General features: G+C 39.9%; 2 long non-coding RNA genes across 2 annotated transcripts; one reads left to right on the forward strand and one right to left on the reverse strand.

Moving 5' to 3' along the window:
• Positions 1–2740: 2740 nt before the first annotated feature.
• LOC141366888 (uncharacterized) lies at positions 2741–4627 on the reverse strand. Its single transcript, XR_012371371.1, has 3 exons — positions 4085–4627; positions 2884–3034; positions 2741–2774 (listed from the first exon to the last, which is right to left on the reverse strand). It is a non-coding gene; the product is annotated as an uncharacterized lncRNA (long non-coding RNA).
• An 8500-nt stretch (positions 4628–13127) lies between these two features.
• Positions 13128–16904, forward strand: LOC129452014 (uncharacterized). Its single transcript, XR_012371372.1, has 2 exons — positions 13128–15559; positions 16557–16904. It is a non-coding gene; the product is annotated as an uncharacterized lncRNA (long non-coding RNA).
• The last annotated feature ends 1654 nt before the right edge of the window (positions 16905–18558 follow it).

The following is an 18558-nucleotide window of genomic DNA, read 5'->3' on the forward strand; positions in this document are numbered from 1 at the left end:
TGCAATTTTGGGGTGAATTATCCACTTAAGCAATTACAGCGAGACAACATGTAAAACAAATTAATTAACATTTAAAGAAAAAAATTCTCTCTCACACACACACCACACACACACATTGGCATATGTGGTTTACCGGGACAATTCCATAGACACAATGCATTTTATACTGTACAAACTTTATATTCTATTGCCTTGACTTACCCTAGTCCCTAAGCCCAACCATAACAAAAATCTGTTGGAAGTCTTTAATCTGAAAAAGTACCACTTAGTATTGTGTCACTGTAAAGCATGTTTATAGCATATTAAACATGTCATTATACACTATTCCCCATAAACCACATCTACCAACCCACACGCACACACACCTCTCACACACAAGCCAAGTAATTAAAACAAGTTAAACACATTTAACCAAAACACCACCACTCTTTTTACAGCACAAAACATTCTCCTTTGCAGACTCAAACACAGGCGCTAACACTAACTGCTTTTCTTTTGCTAAAGTTGTCTCTTGCACCCACCCTCTCGATCGAGCCACCTCTTCATTGTCCCCTCCCATGGGCGTCGGAACCATTATACGTGGGTGGGACAGGACCCACCCACTTTTTAAGACCAATGATAATGGACCCACCCACTTTTTCTCAAATTTAGCGCATTTGTCTGTTCACTTATCACAGCGCTGTTAGTCAAAATCCATTCCACTAGAGCAGGGATCCCTAATCTTTGCTTTTTTTTACACCGCGGACCTGTTTCAGCTTTTAAACATAATTTGCGGGGGTGAGTGGTCGCTGAGTTGCTGTTCAAACAAAGTGCTGAAAAACCTCCTTTGCCAAATTTATATGGTTTTAAACAGAAGAAAATGTCAAACAACCATGCATTAGGAAAATTAATAACTGCTTTATTTATAGTACAGTGGGGCAAAAAAGTATTTAGTCAGCTACCAATTGTTCAAGTTCTCACACTTAAAAAGATGAGAGAGGCCTGTAATTTTTGTCAAAGGTACACGTCAACTATGAGAGACAAAATGAGAAAAAAAATCCAGAAAATCACATTGTCTGATTTTTTAAGAATTTATTTGTAAATTATGGTGAAAAATAAGTATTTGGTCAATAACAAAAGTTTATGTCAATACTTTGTTATATACCCTTTGTTGGCAATGACAGAGATCAAACGTTTTCTGTAAGTCTGCACAAGGTTTTTACATATTGTTGCTGGTAGTTTGGCCCATTCCTCCATGCAGATCTCCTCTAGAGCAGTGATGTTTTGGGGCTGTCGCTGGGCAACTCAGATTTTCAACTCCCTCCAAAGAATTTCTATGGGGTTGAGATCTGGAGACTGGCTAGGCCACTCCAGGACCTTGAAATTATTCTTACAAAACCACTCCTTCTTTGCCCGGGCGGTATGTTTGGGATCACTGCCATACTGAAAGACCCAGCCACGTTTCATCTTCAATGCCCTTGCTGACGAAAGGAGGTTTTGAGTCAAAATCTCACGATACATGGACCCATTCATTCTTTCCTTAACTCGGATCAGTCGTCCTGGTCCCTTTGCAGAAAAACAGCCCCAAAGCATGAGGTTTCCACCCCCATGCTTCACAGTAGGTATGGTGTTCTTTGGATGCAACTCAGCATTCTTTCTCCTCCAAACACAAGAAGTTGAGTTTCTACCAAAAAGTTATGTTTTGGTTTCATCTGACCATATGACATTCTCCCACTCTTCTTCTGGATCATCCAAATGCTCTCTAGCAAACTTCAGACGGGTCCGAACATGTACTGGCTTAAGCAGGTGGACACATCTGGCACTGCAGGAATTGAGTCCCTGGCTGCATAGTGTGTTACTGATGGTAGCCTTTGTTACTTTGGTCCCAGCTCTCTGCAGGTCATTCACTAGGTTCCCCCATGTGGTTCTGGGATTTTTGCTCACCATTCTGGTGATAATTTTTACCCTACGGGATGAGATCTTGCGTGGAGCCCCAGATCGAGGGACATTATCAGTGTTCTTGTATGTCTTTCATTTTCTAATAATTGCTCTCACAGTTGATTTCTTCACACCAAGCTGCTTACCTATTGCAGATTCAGTCTTCCCAGCCTGGTGCAGGTCTACAATTTTGTTTCTGGTGTCCTTTGACAGCTCTTTGGTCTTGGCCATAGTTGAGTTTGCATTCTGACTGTTTTAGGTTGTGGACAGGTGTCTTTTATACTGCTAACAAGTTCAAACAGGTGCCATTAATACAGGTAACAAGTGGAGGACAGAGGATCCTCTTAAAGAAGAAGTTACAGGTCTGTGAGAGAAAGAAATCTTGCTTTTTTGTTATTGACCAAATACTTATTTTCCACCATAAATCGCAAATAAATTCTTAAAAAATCAGACAATGTGATTCTCTGGACCTCCTTCCCCATTTTGTCTCTCACAGTTGAAGTGCACCCACGACGAAAACTACAGGCCTCTCTCATCCCTCCAAGTGGGAGAACTTGCACAATTGGTGGTTGACTAAATACTTTTTTGCCCCACTGTATATTTTCTATAGACGTGTAAAACCATATTATAGCGGATTATTTTACTTTCATTGTTTCACGAGTTTGCCTGCCCATTTAGTCTTAGTAATTAACGGTAAACGAACTTAGCTTGCTGTTCTTAAAGGAAGCTCGAACCTTAGGTCGGACTCGAGCCCCAAGTTCAAGACACAGAAGAAAAAAGGAGACCCACCCACTTTTTATTTGCTTCCGACGCCCATGTCCCCTCCACAACTGTAAGGGACCTTCTCCGAACTGCATCTTTAAAATAAGTAATCCATATTGTCATTGTGAAATCTTTAACATTTAATGAGCATATTAAAAAGAAATGTCTAATTTTTATTAACAAATAATTAACAGATATATTTACCAATCACTACCTCTCTGAGTTAGAGGGTGGCAAATAAAGTCTTTTCCATCCAGTTGAGGTTTTAAGCCAGGGAGTTGTCGGTCGCCCTCTTCAATATATGCCATGTGCAGTCTCGTACATCTGTCCCGCCAATAAGCCCCAACCAGTTAACCTGAAACAGATTTATAGTCTTAATAGTTGGTCATAGTTTCATACAGGACACAGGTCATACAGTAGTTGATTGCTTATATCAAAGAGGTGATGCATGCTATTTTTTGTGTGCTAATTTAAGAAAAGTTGTGTGCAATCCATAGAAGTAAACTGTTGTGTGTTTGTTGTAGTCCAAGAAAAGAGATTTAAGTTGAAGAAGATAACTGGCGTCATTGTTTACTTACACTGTAAAAAATTTCTGTAGAAATTACAGTATTACTGGGTGTTACTGCCAACTAGCTGCCAGTAACTTACTGTAGATTTTACATTTATGTTATTTACTGGCAACAGTTTGTTCAAAGTTAAATTAACATGAAACATTTTCAGTCTTTAACTTCTACAGTAAGTTACTGGCAACCAGCTGCATAATTACAGCAAATTTTTTACAGTGTAGGGTTTTGTACATTTGCACATCGTTCACATGTCTTTAACACTTACACATCAAAGGGTGTGTAAATTCGTGAATCTGAAAAATGTGCCCTTCTGAAAAAAACAGCATACCAGCAAGACCAGCATATGTTGTGTTTTGGTGCTGGTTTGCTAGTGAACACCAGCTAAACAGCCTCAAACCAGGACCATCACCAAACCAGCATTAGCACCAGCATCCCATGCTGGTCATACCAGCAAGCCACAGCATATGTTGTGTTTTGGTGCTGTTATGCTGGTGACCACCAGCAAAGACCATCATAATTCCCATGCTGGTTTGATGCTGGATTTTTTAGCAGGGTGCTCTTTAACTTCTTAACTACTTTAGCTCAAATAAGGATGTGTGTACTGCTCCTTTTTATGAAGATACGAATGTGTGTCTGAATTCTCTGCTTGATTATTAAAAACCTGTTAACCTGCACGTGAACGACGACTGGTTATTTACATCTTTCTAAATGAATTCAGCTTACTAACAACAATATTTAAGCTAACGTGATAGCTGGCTAAACATGCAGGAAAATTCACGGTTTTGAATATGAATATTATCATGCATTTTTAACATATAAAAACTAAATCAGTGACTTACCAGTTATTGATGATGGTGTCTGTGTCGAACGGGAGCTCAGCTTTGTGCTCTGCTTGATTCAAATCATAACAGCAGTGGTGATGTTGCCGTTCAACAGCTAGAGGGCTGATTGCCGCATCACGGAATCGGGCCGTGTACTGTATACTGTCCGTCTGAAGCATAAACATTTTTAAATTGCCGCCAAACAGCGTTACAACCGGCATGTGTCAGTTCCACTGGTATCGGGCCACATACTGAATTTCTGACATCATACACATCTTGGCAGTATCATATCAAACCATAATCGGTCCAGGCACAATGCAATGTAGTCGGTCCGACTACACAATGCCAGATTTGGCCCGATTACACTGAGACGCTACTTTAGTAGACCCGGACTTCAGCTGCGTATGCTTACACTCGGGCCAACAGCTATAAATAGTGTTTATTACTGGTATACTATTTCCTCATCTGGGCCAGTTCTGGCGCATACACTAAAAATCTGTCCGGCTTTCAGCCGACACTGGCGGAAAAAAGCCAGAATCGGCCCAGAACTGACTGCTATCTGGGATATGTAGAAATAATATTGAGGACACTGCATGATAATGAAACCTTTAGTGAGAGTCGATTAATATTTCTGTTTTTATTAAATAAATATTCTATGTTAAATTGGCTCTAAACAGGCAATTTCGGTCCCGGAAGCAACACTGGAAGAAGTACTTTACTTTCATCTTTTATATCTTTATTTACTTTTATTATGTTATTATTGGGTCTCTCGAATGCTTTGTGATCACGTGATTATTCAAACCGGGAGACGCGCAATCTGGATTAACCGCTATTCTCCTCAGACGAGTGTTTCTGTGATATTATGAGGTAAGTTTCTTTACATTCGTGGTTACTTTATTGAAATTAGTTCACAGTGATGTTTATGTGGCGCCGTCCCGTGAGCGGGACACCTGACTTTACTTCAATATTTTGCATATAAATTCTTATCAAATCTTAACAAACTTTATATTGTAGGAAAGGTCTAAGTCTCTAGAATACATATTTCAGCAGTGTTTTAAAAAATAAATTGTGTAGGAAGAGTAATTGATTTGTTTATGAACAGAGTGCACTTAAAAATAAATTATGCTCTGCTATGTGTCACTGTCCCGCCAGCGGGATGCCTACATTTACTTCAATTTTTTGAATATAAATTCTTACCAAATCACAACAAACTATATATTATTTGAAAGGTCTGAGTCTCTAGAATACATATTTCATCAGTGTTTTATAAGATAAATTATGTAGGAAGGGTAATTGATTTATAAATAACAAAAGTGTGCATCAGAAATTGGTACTGCCTGCAGGACTCCTGCATTTACTTCAATATTTTGCTAGTAAATGCTTTCCTAATCTTGACAAACTTTATATCTTTGGAAAGGTCTAAGACCCTAGAATACATATTTTTTCAGTGTTTTATAAAATAAATTACATATGAAGATTACTTGATTCATAAATGACAAGAGTGTGCATCAAAAAACTATCATAACAAGAGATGAAAACTTTGTCACATAAAGTTGATACACACTTTTTTCATTCAAGCTCTGGTTTTCAGGATGAAAGTTCATAACAAAACCAAAAAATATATGTTCATTTGTTAAAAAATACACTTATTTAGTTGCTTTCCAATAAGCCATAATTTTTAGGAGTTGCTATGTTAGTAGTCTTCTGGTTTCGAAGAGTCCGCCCACAAAATATCATATCCAGTAATGCAAATGCAAGATAGTCTCAGTAGCCAAACAGAGCCGTTACTAGGGCTCTGACTTCAGCATCAGTTAGCCAACAATTGCATTTTGTTGACAAAACACTATCCAATAGAGTGCGCAGCACCTTTTGTTTATAAACATGCCCAGCAATAAGCCACAGACTGCATTCTCAGTCTTCACTTACAATCAGAAGATGGCTTTACCAACACCTAAAAAGCGGTACACACTTTTAGAAGTAGTGGAAGAAGTCTGCAAATCGAGTGATGAAGAGGAACATCATCAATCCAGCAGTGATGAGTCTGACATGCTTTTTCCTGATAAGGAGATTTTGGATTCAACTTCATATCAGTAAGTTTTTACATATTTTTGCTTCTTATACAATCATTGCTAATTTTAGTTAGCTTTTAGTGAGTGGAAATGAAAATAGATAGAATTTCATGAGTTCACACTTACAAATAAGTAATCATGCAAGTGTGAGGGGTGTGAATGAGCTGACTACTTAGGCTTCAAGTCATGCTAGTCACGTGGACACACTGATTGTTGACTGCTGATCACAATTAGATGATGGTTTGGTAGATTTATTTGAATCTCCTGAACTTTGTAAGTAAAACATTATATGTGGATGTGTAAATATAGAAAGAAACATTTACTATATTGATTTGTAATATATTGTTACAATAGGAATGAAGATTTCGGAGAGGACTCTGATGAACCATCAACTTCCTCAGCAATGCCACCAGCTACCACAGCTTCTTGCTTCAGCGGAATTGGAGATAGAGGGAGAGGAAGAAGCAGAAGGACAGTGCAAATCACAGACAGAAGACAAAGTAGAGGAAGAGGACAAAGCAGAGGAAGAGGACAAGGCAGAAGGACAGTGCAAATCACAGACAGAAGACAAAGCCGAGGAAGAGGACAAAGCAGAGGAAGAGGTGTATACAGAGGAAGAGGGAGACAGACCCGACCCGTTACTTCCACTGACACTGCTGGACCAAGATGGCACACCAGTGATGAACCTGATGTTTCACCACCTGAGACAGTATTTAGACCAGCTCGAACCCCTGGCCCTCAGCTCATTTTGACGGAAAACTATAGTCCTTTAGAGTTGTTTCAGCTGTTTTTTTCTTCGGAAACTTGCCAGACAATTATCCGCAACTCCAATGCCTATGCAGCTGAACGTCAGGGTAATCAGGCAACACGAGGAACCAGAAAACCATGGGAGGACATGTCCCTAAAGGACTTGTACTCGTATCTGTCTCTGGTCATCTATATGGGTCTAGTAAAGCTTCCACAACTGACACACTACTGGAATGGTTCTAGACTTTATAAAATAGGCTTTCCTTCCACAGTTATGTCATCCAGGAAATTCCAAGCAATGTCATCAACACTTCATCTAAGTGATCCCAAAGAAGATGCTGAGAATTTAGCGAAAAAAGGGACCCCTGGCTATGATAGACTTGGAAAGCTAAAGCCAGTCTATCACCAGATTCAAGACGCCTGCAAAACTTACTTTCACCCACATCAAAACATCTCAATAGATGAGAGGATGGTCGCGTCCAAAGCCAGAATAAGTCTGAAGCAGTACCACAAAGAGAAGCCCACAAAATGGGGTTACAAGTTGTATGTTTTGGCTGACTCCCACCATGCATACACATGGAGTTTTTTTATTTATGAAGGAAAAGCCCCTGAGGGAGAGTGTGAACAAGGCAAGGGACTCAGCTACAAATCGGTGATGACGCTGATTGACAGTGGGGTCTTAGGAACAGGCTATAAACTATATGTGGATAATTTCTACACCAGCCCGTCATTGTTCCAGGACCTCCGTCAAAAGGGCTTCTGGGCCTGTGGAACTATTCGCAAAAACCGGATAGGCTTCCCAGCAACCACCGTCAATAAGCTGCCCAAAAATTCCCCCCGCGGGAGTATGCGGTGGATTCGACACAACAACCTTCTGTTTGTTGAATGGAAGGACAGCAGGGAGGTGCTGATGTGTTCCTCCTTCCATTCAGCCAACGGAGATCAGACCGTACTACGAAGGGTGAGGACAGCAGAAGGAGGATGGACAGAACAGAATGTTTACATTCCATCTGTGGTGTCTGACTACAACAAGTGAGTCTATTTTATTCAGTGTTGTTGTGTAGAAATTGTGCAGATATGTTTATACATTATCTACTTGACTATGTTTGCCTTTATATAAAAATAATTATATAATAATAATACTTTTGATTATTTAGATTTGAATTATTTCCCATTATTTTTCATACAGAAACATGGGAGGAGTAGACGCCTCTGATGCCCTCATCTGCTATTATACAGTGCTACACAAGACCAGAAAGTGGTACCGCTCCCTGTTTTTCCACTTTGTGGATATCGCGGTTGTGAATGCGTTTATACTCCACCAGCAGCTGGCTGCATTACACAACCAAAAGCGGATTACGCAGAGGGAATTCCGTGAAGCACTGGTTCTGGAGCTTGCAGACTGGATGCCCCAGAATGAAAGCTGTTCCAGTTCTGCTTCGTCAACTTCATCTTCTGTTCCCACAGAAGGACAGTCAGGCCACATATGCCACAGGCCAACATTCACCACTGAACCAGGGTTAGATGAAAGAAGAAGATGCCATGTTTGTCATCGAAAAACCTCTGTAAAGTGCCCTGCATGCAATCTGTTCTTGTGTTTCCTGCTAGCACGAGAGTGTTTCAATGACTGGCACAATGAACATAATTTGTAATAATTGTTATGGAAAATTGTAAATAGTTAATTAATATTTAGAAAGTTAAAAAAAATTGTAAATAGTTTGTAAATTGTTGAAAATTGAAAAATGTGTTTTCTAATAGGCTTTTTCTATGATGTTTCTAATATACATTTCAATTCATTTCTTGTTTTTTTATTATGATCTTGTCCATTTGTCATTTCTTATTGTGTCTATCTTATAGGACAAGTAAAAAAAACTTAAAAAAGCATCTCAGTGTCTGTTGTGGTGTCAAATGTCAGATCCAGAAACTAAGTGTTAAAAGATAGCCCCCTGGTGGTTATTCTGGTATAGCAGCTAAAAGAGTCACAGGAACTCCATTTTTTGTTATATCAACATCAAATTTTGTACTAATCTTGATGAGACTTGGGACTTTGACTTTATAAAATTTCTAGGCTGAAATATATATTTATTTTGTATTTTTTTTAATAAAAGATCATTATGACATTTTTATAGTTTTTCATAACAATAAACATAAACTACAATAACTTTTCTAAAAAACTTTTTTTTTAGTAATTTCTTTTCATAATAGCAATCTGCCAATTGTCTTCTTTCAAATAAGACCAATCTTAGGTCTGTATTCAAAAAAATTCATGATTTATAACCATTTTAGTTCCAAGAGTGCATTTTCATGTGTAGGCTCAAAAAGGGCTGCGCCACTTAAGGGGTTAAGTTGTCAATATATTTCGATATGTCTAATATATGATAAACATTGATGTTGACTAGTGATGCTCTGATCGATCGGCCGCCGATCGTAATCGGCCGATAACGACATTAAATGACGCGATCGGCACTCGCTAAATTTGCCGATCTCATGAGCCGATTTTTCTGTTTACTTTTGTCATCATAGCGTTCCTGATACGGCTGCAATAAGAGACCATTTTACACAGTGCGAGCATTTTGTAACCTATTGCTCATGTGTGACGTGCAGATTTGGATTTCCTCTCTGCCTTTAACAGAGATATGCGTATTTTCTATGAGGACACGCGATTCGTCTTCACATCCCTATCAAACAGCGTATACAACACATATCTATCGCGGACAATTGCATCCTCGTGCCTAAAGTTTATTACTTGCATTCGTTTTAAAGTTTTGAAGGTTTAAACATCCATTTTCCTCACAGCTGCCCTTGTTTGCGGACTACGAGGACGCGCTCTGGTCCTCAGCGCAATGCGTCTTCACATCAGCGTATACAACACATATCTATCGCGGACAATTGCATCCTCATGCCGAAAGTTTATTACTTGCATTCGTTTTAAAGCTTTGAAGGTTTAAACATCCATTTTCCTCACAGCTGCTCTTGTTTGCGGACTATGAAGACGCGCTCTGGTCCTCAGCGCAATGCGTCTTCACATCCCTATCAAACAGCGTATACAACACATATCTATCGCGGACAATTGCATCCTGATGCCGAAAGTTTATTACTTGCATTCGTTTTAAAGTTTTGAAGGTTTAAACTTCCATTTTCTTCACAGCTGCTCTTGCGGACACCCGCCGCACGCATACAAAGCAGCCAGTCATCAGTGCATGTGAAGAGAACGATCTCTCCCACGTCTTAAAGCGACAGTATCCTAATTCATCTCTCAATAAAATTACTCTCTGCTCATCAGTGAAGAACTGTTGTACTTCATACGAATGCGTGTTTATTTAATTCATACAGGTAAGACTGTGAAGTGTTTTATTTTAATCACTTTTAACAGACATAAACCTTTTTAAAGGCATATTACATTTCTCTTTGCAAGAAGAAATATTTGTTGTGCTTATTTATTTGATTCTCTTATTAAAACAATAATACACCTAATTTATAGTTAATTTCATTTCTACAAATGGTGCAAACTCTGCTAGATTATAGATAAAAGATTCCCATTCCACTGCCATTCTGTGATCGGCACTGATCGGCGATCGGCAGATCATGATTTTGGTGATCGGTAATCGGTGATCGGCCCCAAAAATGCTGATCGGAGCATCTCTAATGTTGACCATTGGTTCGTGTCGTTCGAGTGCTGAGTGAGGTGAGCTGAGCTCGGCGCAGTTGTGAGCTAATGGAGATCTTTTATTTGTCTTTATATCTTCTATAAAAATGTGTTATACATGTTCTTTAAAGTATTTAACATAGTTTAGTTAATTTCATATGTAAAGCACTTTGAGTGCTTCAGAAAAGCTATATATAAATAAATGTAATGAATTATTAATTATAACGCAAGTTTTCTCCAAGTATTGCAATAGCCGCTTTTGCACTATCGGGCCTGTGCGAGCCAGGGCTTCAAACGGGCCTCACGGAGCCAATAGCCTCAGACCTCCAGCTGTGTAGCCAAAATCACAACGCGTTTGCATTGTCAAGCCAATAGCGCCGCAGCGCTTCAGAAAACCCCGCATTTAATACGCCTACCTGGATGTAACTTTACACAACTCTGCCTGTTTTACCGTGAGGACGTCACTTCAATCTGACAGGAGACGGGAGTGAGATCGCATCATCATACAACAAACATAAAGAACATAACTGAGGCGGCTGTTTGCACAGTGAAAGCCAAGATGAGAAGATAGAGATGTTTGCTCCATCCGCGGTGTTACTCTTGAAGTTTATGTTGGCTGCACACGAGCGATCTCACGACGAGACAATATCAGATCAATAAGCAATAGTAAACTTTATGAAGTAGGATAATTACAAATAAAGCGTTCATCTACCTAATGTGCCATTATACACAATATTTTAAAGAATATAAGAGTCCTAGTTTTACATTTATGTAAAATAATCTTATTTTAAAATACAGGTATGCACGTGTGTCTAAATATGTAACGTTAAGTTTGTAATTATAGTTCTATGGCGATGTAAACTACTTACACATTATAAGAGGTGTGATATCTTTAATCATGAAAACGTTAATAGTTGAGCATCACATGAAACACAAGGTAACTGTCTAATAACTATTTCAATAATGTGTCAATCAATAAATACTTTTGTCTATAAAGAACTGCCTCGAATAGCTGAATAGGACTGAAAATCACTTTATTTGCATCTCAAAAATCAAAACGTTTGAGAAATCATTAGAAAATTTACTCGTTAAGAATCAACTCTGAATATACACAAGTATTTAATAAAAAGCTATGTTACAGTGGTTAAGTTAATGATGGTTATATATTTACCATTTTGTTGCATCTTACCATTTCTGTGTTTCAGATGTGATCCTTATTAAGCAATCATTTTCAATAAACTGACAAGCAGCTGTAGTAATAATAGCGTAGTAATAATTAATCATATAAAAAATAAAAACTCCTGGATGACAAACTGAAAGCTTTACGTTGGCATTTTTTCTGTAAAACGGACACAAAAGAACAAAGCAGCACATGTAATATTTTGTATAAAGGGTTTGTAAATACACATACAGTATACCGACATATAAAGTTTGCTACATTCATATAAGAGTTAAATTAATCTCCAAAATACCAGAAAGCATGGCTATGACTAATATAATAAAACCATGGTTACTTTTTCTAAGGACTGACTAAAAAATTCAACAGAGATGACAATATAACACAAAAAACACCCATGTAAGACACTTATGCAATCGTTATTTGTATTGTATTTTAAGTGTTTTGTATGCAAACGTTATGTAGCATGTTAACTAGATACCATCGTGACTCGAGTGATGGCTTCTTTAATACATGGACGATGAAATGATGATCCAACACACATCTTTAATTTCTCAGCACTGTTGCACTTTGTTAAACACTTTGTTCTGTGCCCGACACTTTATAAACTTCTCCCGAACCGGTAACTTAGCTGTGTGCGCCGGATTCTTAGCATGGCGAGTTCGGCGTTGTAAAGCGTCTTTGTTTTTTACATATGCTGATCATTTTCTTCAGTCTGAAGTACAAACATAGCAGGCATCTTTCGTTAAACAGTAAATTACTGGTGACCCCGATTATTTTTAAAGTTTTAAATCTGCAGACAGATGGATGCGCATCTTGCCAGAGACTCAGATAAACTCCGCCTTTGACCTTTACCACTCCCCTAGCCCCGAGAAGCCCGCTCTGGCCCAAGGAATTTGGCGGGCCTGAAAAGCCGGGGCTTAAGCCCCAATGAAGCACGATCATGCCCCGGAAGTGACAATGCAAACGCCACAGGCCTCGGCAGGCACTGGCACTGGCCCGCTTGAAGCCCGATAGTGCAAACACGGCTAATGTGGGCTTAGTTCAGCTCCCGCCTAGATTGACTGAGCTCTTGAGCTAACGTTAGTGGAGATCTTTTAACTTATTTGTTTTTATATCTTTTATAAAAATGTGTTGTGCTTGTTGTTAAATGTATTTGACATTGTTTAGTTGAGACGCAAGAGAGAGACGCAAGAGAGTGGCAACACTGTTATCGGAGCTCCGTCGAGTTCATCATCTAAATCCTATTTTCTTACTATCTTGTTACTATCTATATAATATAACTTACTAGTTCATCACAGACGGTACAGCGTGCCTCACATCACCAGACACCCGGACACGACCGAGGCAGGCAACGAGCGAGCACCGGTCTCGATGCAGCTTCACGGACCGCGTTCAGGCGAACAGAGATGCCATCGCCCAGCATGAAAACGGTAAGACTCCGCTTGTCATTGTAACCTGCACTACTTGCCACATGTACAGTTTAGCTTCTTCCGTCAGCACAACGGGGTTTACATGTGTTAAGTGTATTGAAGTAGTAAGGCTGACGGAGAAGGTTGCAGAACTAGAAGTGCACATCCGAACGCTCGTTGAGGACAGTAAGACCGCTAATGCTAATGTTAATGTTTCAAACACTGTTTCGGGTGCGCCTACGGTAACGCGTAGTACACATATCTCGGTTCCGGCAACTGAGTTAAGCCGGCCGACTAACTGGGTGACTGTCAGGCGGCGTAGTCATATTCGATGCCCATCGAAGTCCCACCTAGTAATTTCTAACAGATTCGACATTCTAAGCAATACACCGACTGAGGCATCTGTTAAAGGTGCCCTTGTTATTGGAGACTCGATACTAAAGAACGTGAACATTGAGGCACCAGCCACCATAGTTGACTGTATACCGGGAGCCAGATCGTCAGACATTAGATCCAAACTTAAAATGCTGGCTAATGCTAAGCGTAAGTTTTCAAAAATTGTTATTCATGCCGGCGCAAATGACACCAGACTCCGCCAGTCGGAGATCACCAAAGATACTATTAAAGAGGTGTGTGAAATTGCAAAAACAATGTCAGATAATGTAATTTGCTCTGGTCCCCTCCCTGCCTACCGGGGTGATGAAACTTATAGCAGATTAGTGTCTCTTCACCACTGGATGTCAAAATGGTGCCCTCAGCATAACGTAGTGTTTATAGACAATTGGAAGCACTTCAGGGGGAGACCTGACCTGCTAAAGAGAGATGGCCTTCATCCGTCATCGGAAGGAAATGCTATACTCTCTAGAAATCTGACCAATACTCTTAATTCTAATACAGTCTGACTACCCAGGGCCCAGGTCAGGAAACAGATAGATCGGCCTACCCGTCCATCTGTTAGCTGCTCTGACATGTCAAGATCACATATATCGCAGAACTTAGAGTCTATCTTACCAGAGTATCAACACATTTCAACTGTGTGCGTTCCTCGAACAAACGAATACAGAGCACCGTTTACCTCGTCTCGTACAAATCTTACTAACATAAAATTAGAAAACAATACGTTTACTGATGAACCTCGAATGTTAAAATTCGGCCTTCTTAAAGCCGCTCTATGCAATTCGGCGTTTTTGTCAAACAGCGACCCCTAGAGTCGCTGGAGAATACTTGCAACTGTCGTAATTTTCCCACTCTAGTACTCCAAAGATAATGACCAGGTAATGTTTCACAATTTCATACAAATATTAGGCTACTGCATAGTCTACTAAACTACAGATGATGGTAATAGGATAATAAGAAGTTTATTCCAAGTGTAGAGTGCATATAATAATAAAGTACCACGTTTGCTAGCTTATAATGTTTTTACATGATTGCAGCTAAATCACAAGTAAACATTACAAAATGCCATGACAAAGTTAATTGTGTACATTGCATTATCTCATAACATTGTTTGTTATAATGTCACTATACATGATTATTGCTATTTATCATAATAGTTTGCAAATTATTTTGCAAATCTGATACAAGATGACGCCGTTCAATGGCGACTCGGTACTACTCTCTGTTCTGTTTGTTTGTTTGGTGTTGTCCTGCGTGTGTCCAGAACCCAGTCTTGGTATTATTCAGTATGACAGATCTACGTTTTTCTGCCTGATCTACCGCCGGATTTTCAACCACACATGGAGCGGCCAAAACAACGCTGGAAGACACGGAAGCGGGGTGTGAGGGGTGGCGCGCTAGTCCGGCTTAGGCGTCGCATCTTCCGCCCAGCTTTACCAAGTCTGATTCTTTCCAATGTCCGCTCTCTGGCAAACAAAATCGATGAACTTTCTATGCTCACTCGTACACAGAGAGACTTCAGAGATGCCGCTGCTATCTGCCTGTCTGAGACCTGGCTGGTTGAAAGTTTTCCGGACTCTATGCTACAAATAAACGGTTTCTGTTTACATCGCGCAGATCGCACCGCATGCTCACGGAAACTACGTGGAGGCGGGGTTGGCTGTTACATCAATAGCAACTGGTGATCGGACTGCAAAATCTTGTCACAAACCTGGTCTCCAGAGCTGGAGTCTCTCACCGTGATGTGTAAGCCCTTCTACTTGCCTCGTGAGTTTTCTTCTGTTGTCCTGATGGTTATTTATATTCCCCCGGACGCCTCTGCTTCGGCTGCTTTGCAGCAACTTGTGGATATTATCACGGAGGTGGAAAACAACAATCCTGACGCTGCTACGTTTGTACTGGGGGATTTCAATCACGTCTCCTTGAGGAAGGCTCTCCCCAGATATAAACCCCAAATTCAGATTGCTACCAGGAAGGATAAAATACTGGACCAATGCTACTCCTCTATTCCTGAGGCGTATCATGCTGTGGCCAGGGCCCCTCTGGGTGAGTCCGACCACAACACTATTCTTTTAATACCAAAATATCGCCAGAAACTTAAATTGGCGAAACCATCTGTCAAACTTTTTAGGAAATGGTAGGAAATTGCATCTGGAATTAAAATCTACATATGTACAGGTTCTTTTTGTGGACTTTAGTTCTGCGTTCAACACCATCATTCCTGTGAAGTTGATTAACACTTTACAGGAGTTAGGTGTTAGTTCATCATTATGTAAATGGATTTTTAATTTTCTATGTGATAGGAAGCAGGTGGTTAAAATGGGTGATTACGTCTCCCAGCCGAAGTTCTTGAATACTGGTGCTCCTCAGGGGTGCGTCCTTTCCCCACTTCTATACTCACTATACACTCAATTCTGTCAGTCTCACACCAGTTCAGTCTTGATGTTTAAGTTTGCAGACGATACATCTGTAGTTGGTCTTATTTCTAACGGAGACGAGTCTGACTACCGCAGAGAAGTGGATGGGCTGGTGAAATGGTGCGGAATTTTTAATCTACAACTTAACATCTCAAAAACCAAGGAACTTGTAGTGGATTTTAGAAAGACCCATAGTCCTCTGCCTACGCTCTCCATTAAGGGGGTGGAGGTAGAGAGGGTCTCTTCCTTCCAGTTCCTTGGGACCACAATTCATGAATCCTTCTCATGGGAGAACAACACTAATATTAAGATCAGTAAGGCTCACCAGCATCTCCACTTTCTGCGGCAGCTCAAAAAATTAAGAGTTAGCCGGGCTGCCATGATCCATTTCTATAGGTCAACTATTGAAAGTGTGCTCACTTTTTCTATGACTGTCTGGTTCGGTCACACAACCGCACAGGACAAAACTAGGATGGAAAGAGTAGTACACAGAGCATCAAAAATCATAGGCTGTAACCTTCCTTCACTTTCTTCACTTTTTTCATCCAGAATAATCAGAAAGGCTAAAAAAATCATTGCAAACCATTCTCACCCTGCTCACTATCTCTTTAATCTCCTCCCATCAGGAAGAAGATTTAGGAGCATCAAGACCTCCACATCACGCTTCAGAGACAGCACTTACCCTCTGGCCATTAGATATCTGAATTGCACTGATCGCTAGCAGCACTTTTTCCACCTGTACACAAGTTGCACTTATCTCTCAAAGGGCATGGTACTTTCTAATGTTTGCGGGTCTGGTCTCATTGTCTACTGTCTGCTGGGTACTGTTGTTGTTGAGGTATAGTGTTTGTCTGTTATTCAATGTTTACATTTGTCGTTATGATGTGATGATGCTATTTATGTCTGAGGGTGTGGTACCAAGACAAATTCCTATCAACTCTGTTGACATGGCAATACATTTATTGAATCTTGAATCTTGAAATTGTGCATGTTTACAATATTTACAACCTCTAGGCTTATTTATGTCCTGATAATTATGTGAGACATTGACAACTGTTGTCATGATAATCGCATGACATACTACAAGCAAGCGCAACAACATACAACATAGACCGCAAACAAGTTTACAAATAAGAGATTTACTTACTAGTCCATCAACAAGATCGCCAGATCAGCATCCCTCCAGTGCTGTCTTTTAGCTCACGCCAACGAGGAAAAACCTGACAGAGTGGGACTTTTGTCCGGTTCCTAACGCGGTCAGATTCTCTTTTCCTTTTCCTACTCACTTCCGAATGCGCTTTCTTAACTTTTAAATCGTTTAGCTTCACGTCTTAAATTTGCGCGTGTAGTTGTTGTTAAAGGCTTGATTGACTTCATGCAGCGCTGCAAGAACCGACAGCCGGATGACGTCAAAGTGCCGTCTCGGATCATTCTCGCGGTACTTTGACATCATCCGGCGGTCGGTTCTTGCAGCACCACACGAAGTCGAACAAGCCTATCGTGTGTGACGTCGTTGCCGTAAAGCAAGTCGTGATTCTCGCGAGATTTGTCAGGGGCGGTTCTCTCAAGCTTGCATTGCTGGTTTTGGTAGCGGCGTCCTCCCCGAGCTTCAACAGGAGGATGATTCGCCTTACTATGACTTTGTTTACCACCGAAATAACTTTGAAGCTGTTATATTAAGGTAAAATAACGGCATAGTGTGTCTTTAACATTAGATCGCTTACCAATAAAGAACCTATTGTCAATGAAATAATTACTGACCAAAACTTAGATGCACTCTCTTTAACAGAAACCTGGCTTAAAGCAGACGATTACATTAGTTTAAACGAATCCACCCCACAAGACTACTATTATAAACATGATCCGCGATTAAAGGGGAGAGGGGGTGGTGTAGCTACAATATACTTTTTTTTTTAAAGTAAAGCATAAATCCGAACTAAAATTTTATTCATTTGAAATAGTGCTATTAAATATGGAAATAACTGATCGTAACCATAAACAGCTCTCTTTTGTCCTTGCTACAATCTATAGACCTCCGGGCCATCATGCTGATTTTCTTAAAGAAATATCAAATTTCCTGTCTGACCTCGTAGTCACTGTAGATAAAGCTCTTATCGTTGGTGACTTTAATATACACGTTGATAACCCAACAGATACATTAGGATTAGCGTTTATAGATATTCTAAATTCTCTCGATACACATTAGACTTAATTCTGTCACTCGGGCTCAATATTAATGAAATTGAGATATCACCTCAGAGCGATGCAGTTTCAGACCATTGGCTTGTCTCATACATGGTACTTCTAGATAGGATCACTCGATCCACAATATGCTACCGACTAGCCAGAACAATAATTTCTACCACTAAAGATAACTTTATTAGCACTCTTCCAGACCTGTCCCAAATGAAACATGTAGCAGATAATCCTGAAGATCTAGATATTGTAATAGAAAACCTGAACAGTATTTGTTCTAACACATTGGATGCCGTAGCTCCAATTCGAAAAAAGAGAATCAAAGAAAAAACGCCAGCTCCATGGCCCTTAAAAAGGCTGCTAGAAAAATGGAAAGAAATTATAGAAGCACAAAGTTAGAGGTATTGTGTGCAGCATGGAAAGAGAGTGTTA

The sequence above is a fragment of the Misgurnus anguillicaudatus genome, chromosome 2 (assembly GCF_027580225.2).
Source record: "Misgurnus anguillicaudatus chromosome 2, ASM2758022v2, whole genome shotgun sequence".
NCBI lineage: Eukaryota > Metazoa > Chordata > Actinopteri > Cypriniformes > Cobitidae > Misgurnus > Misgurnus anguillicaudatus.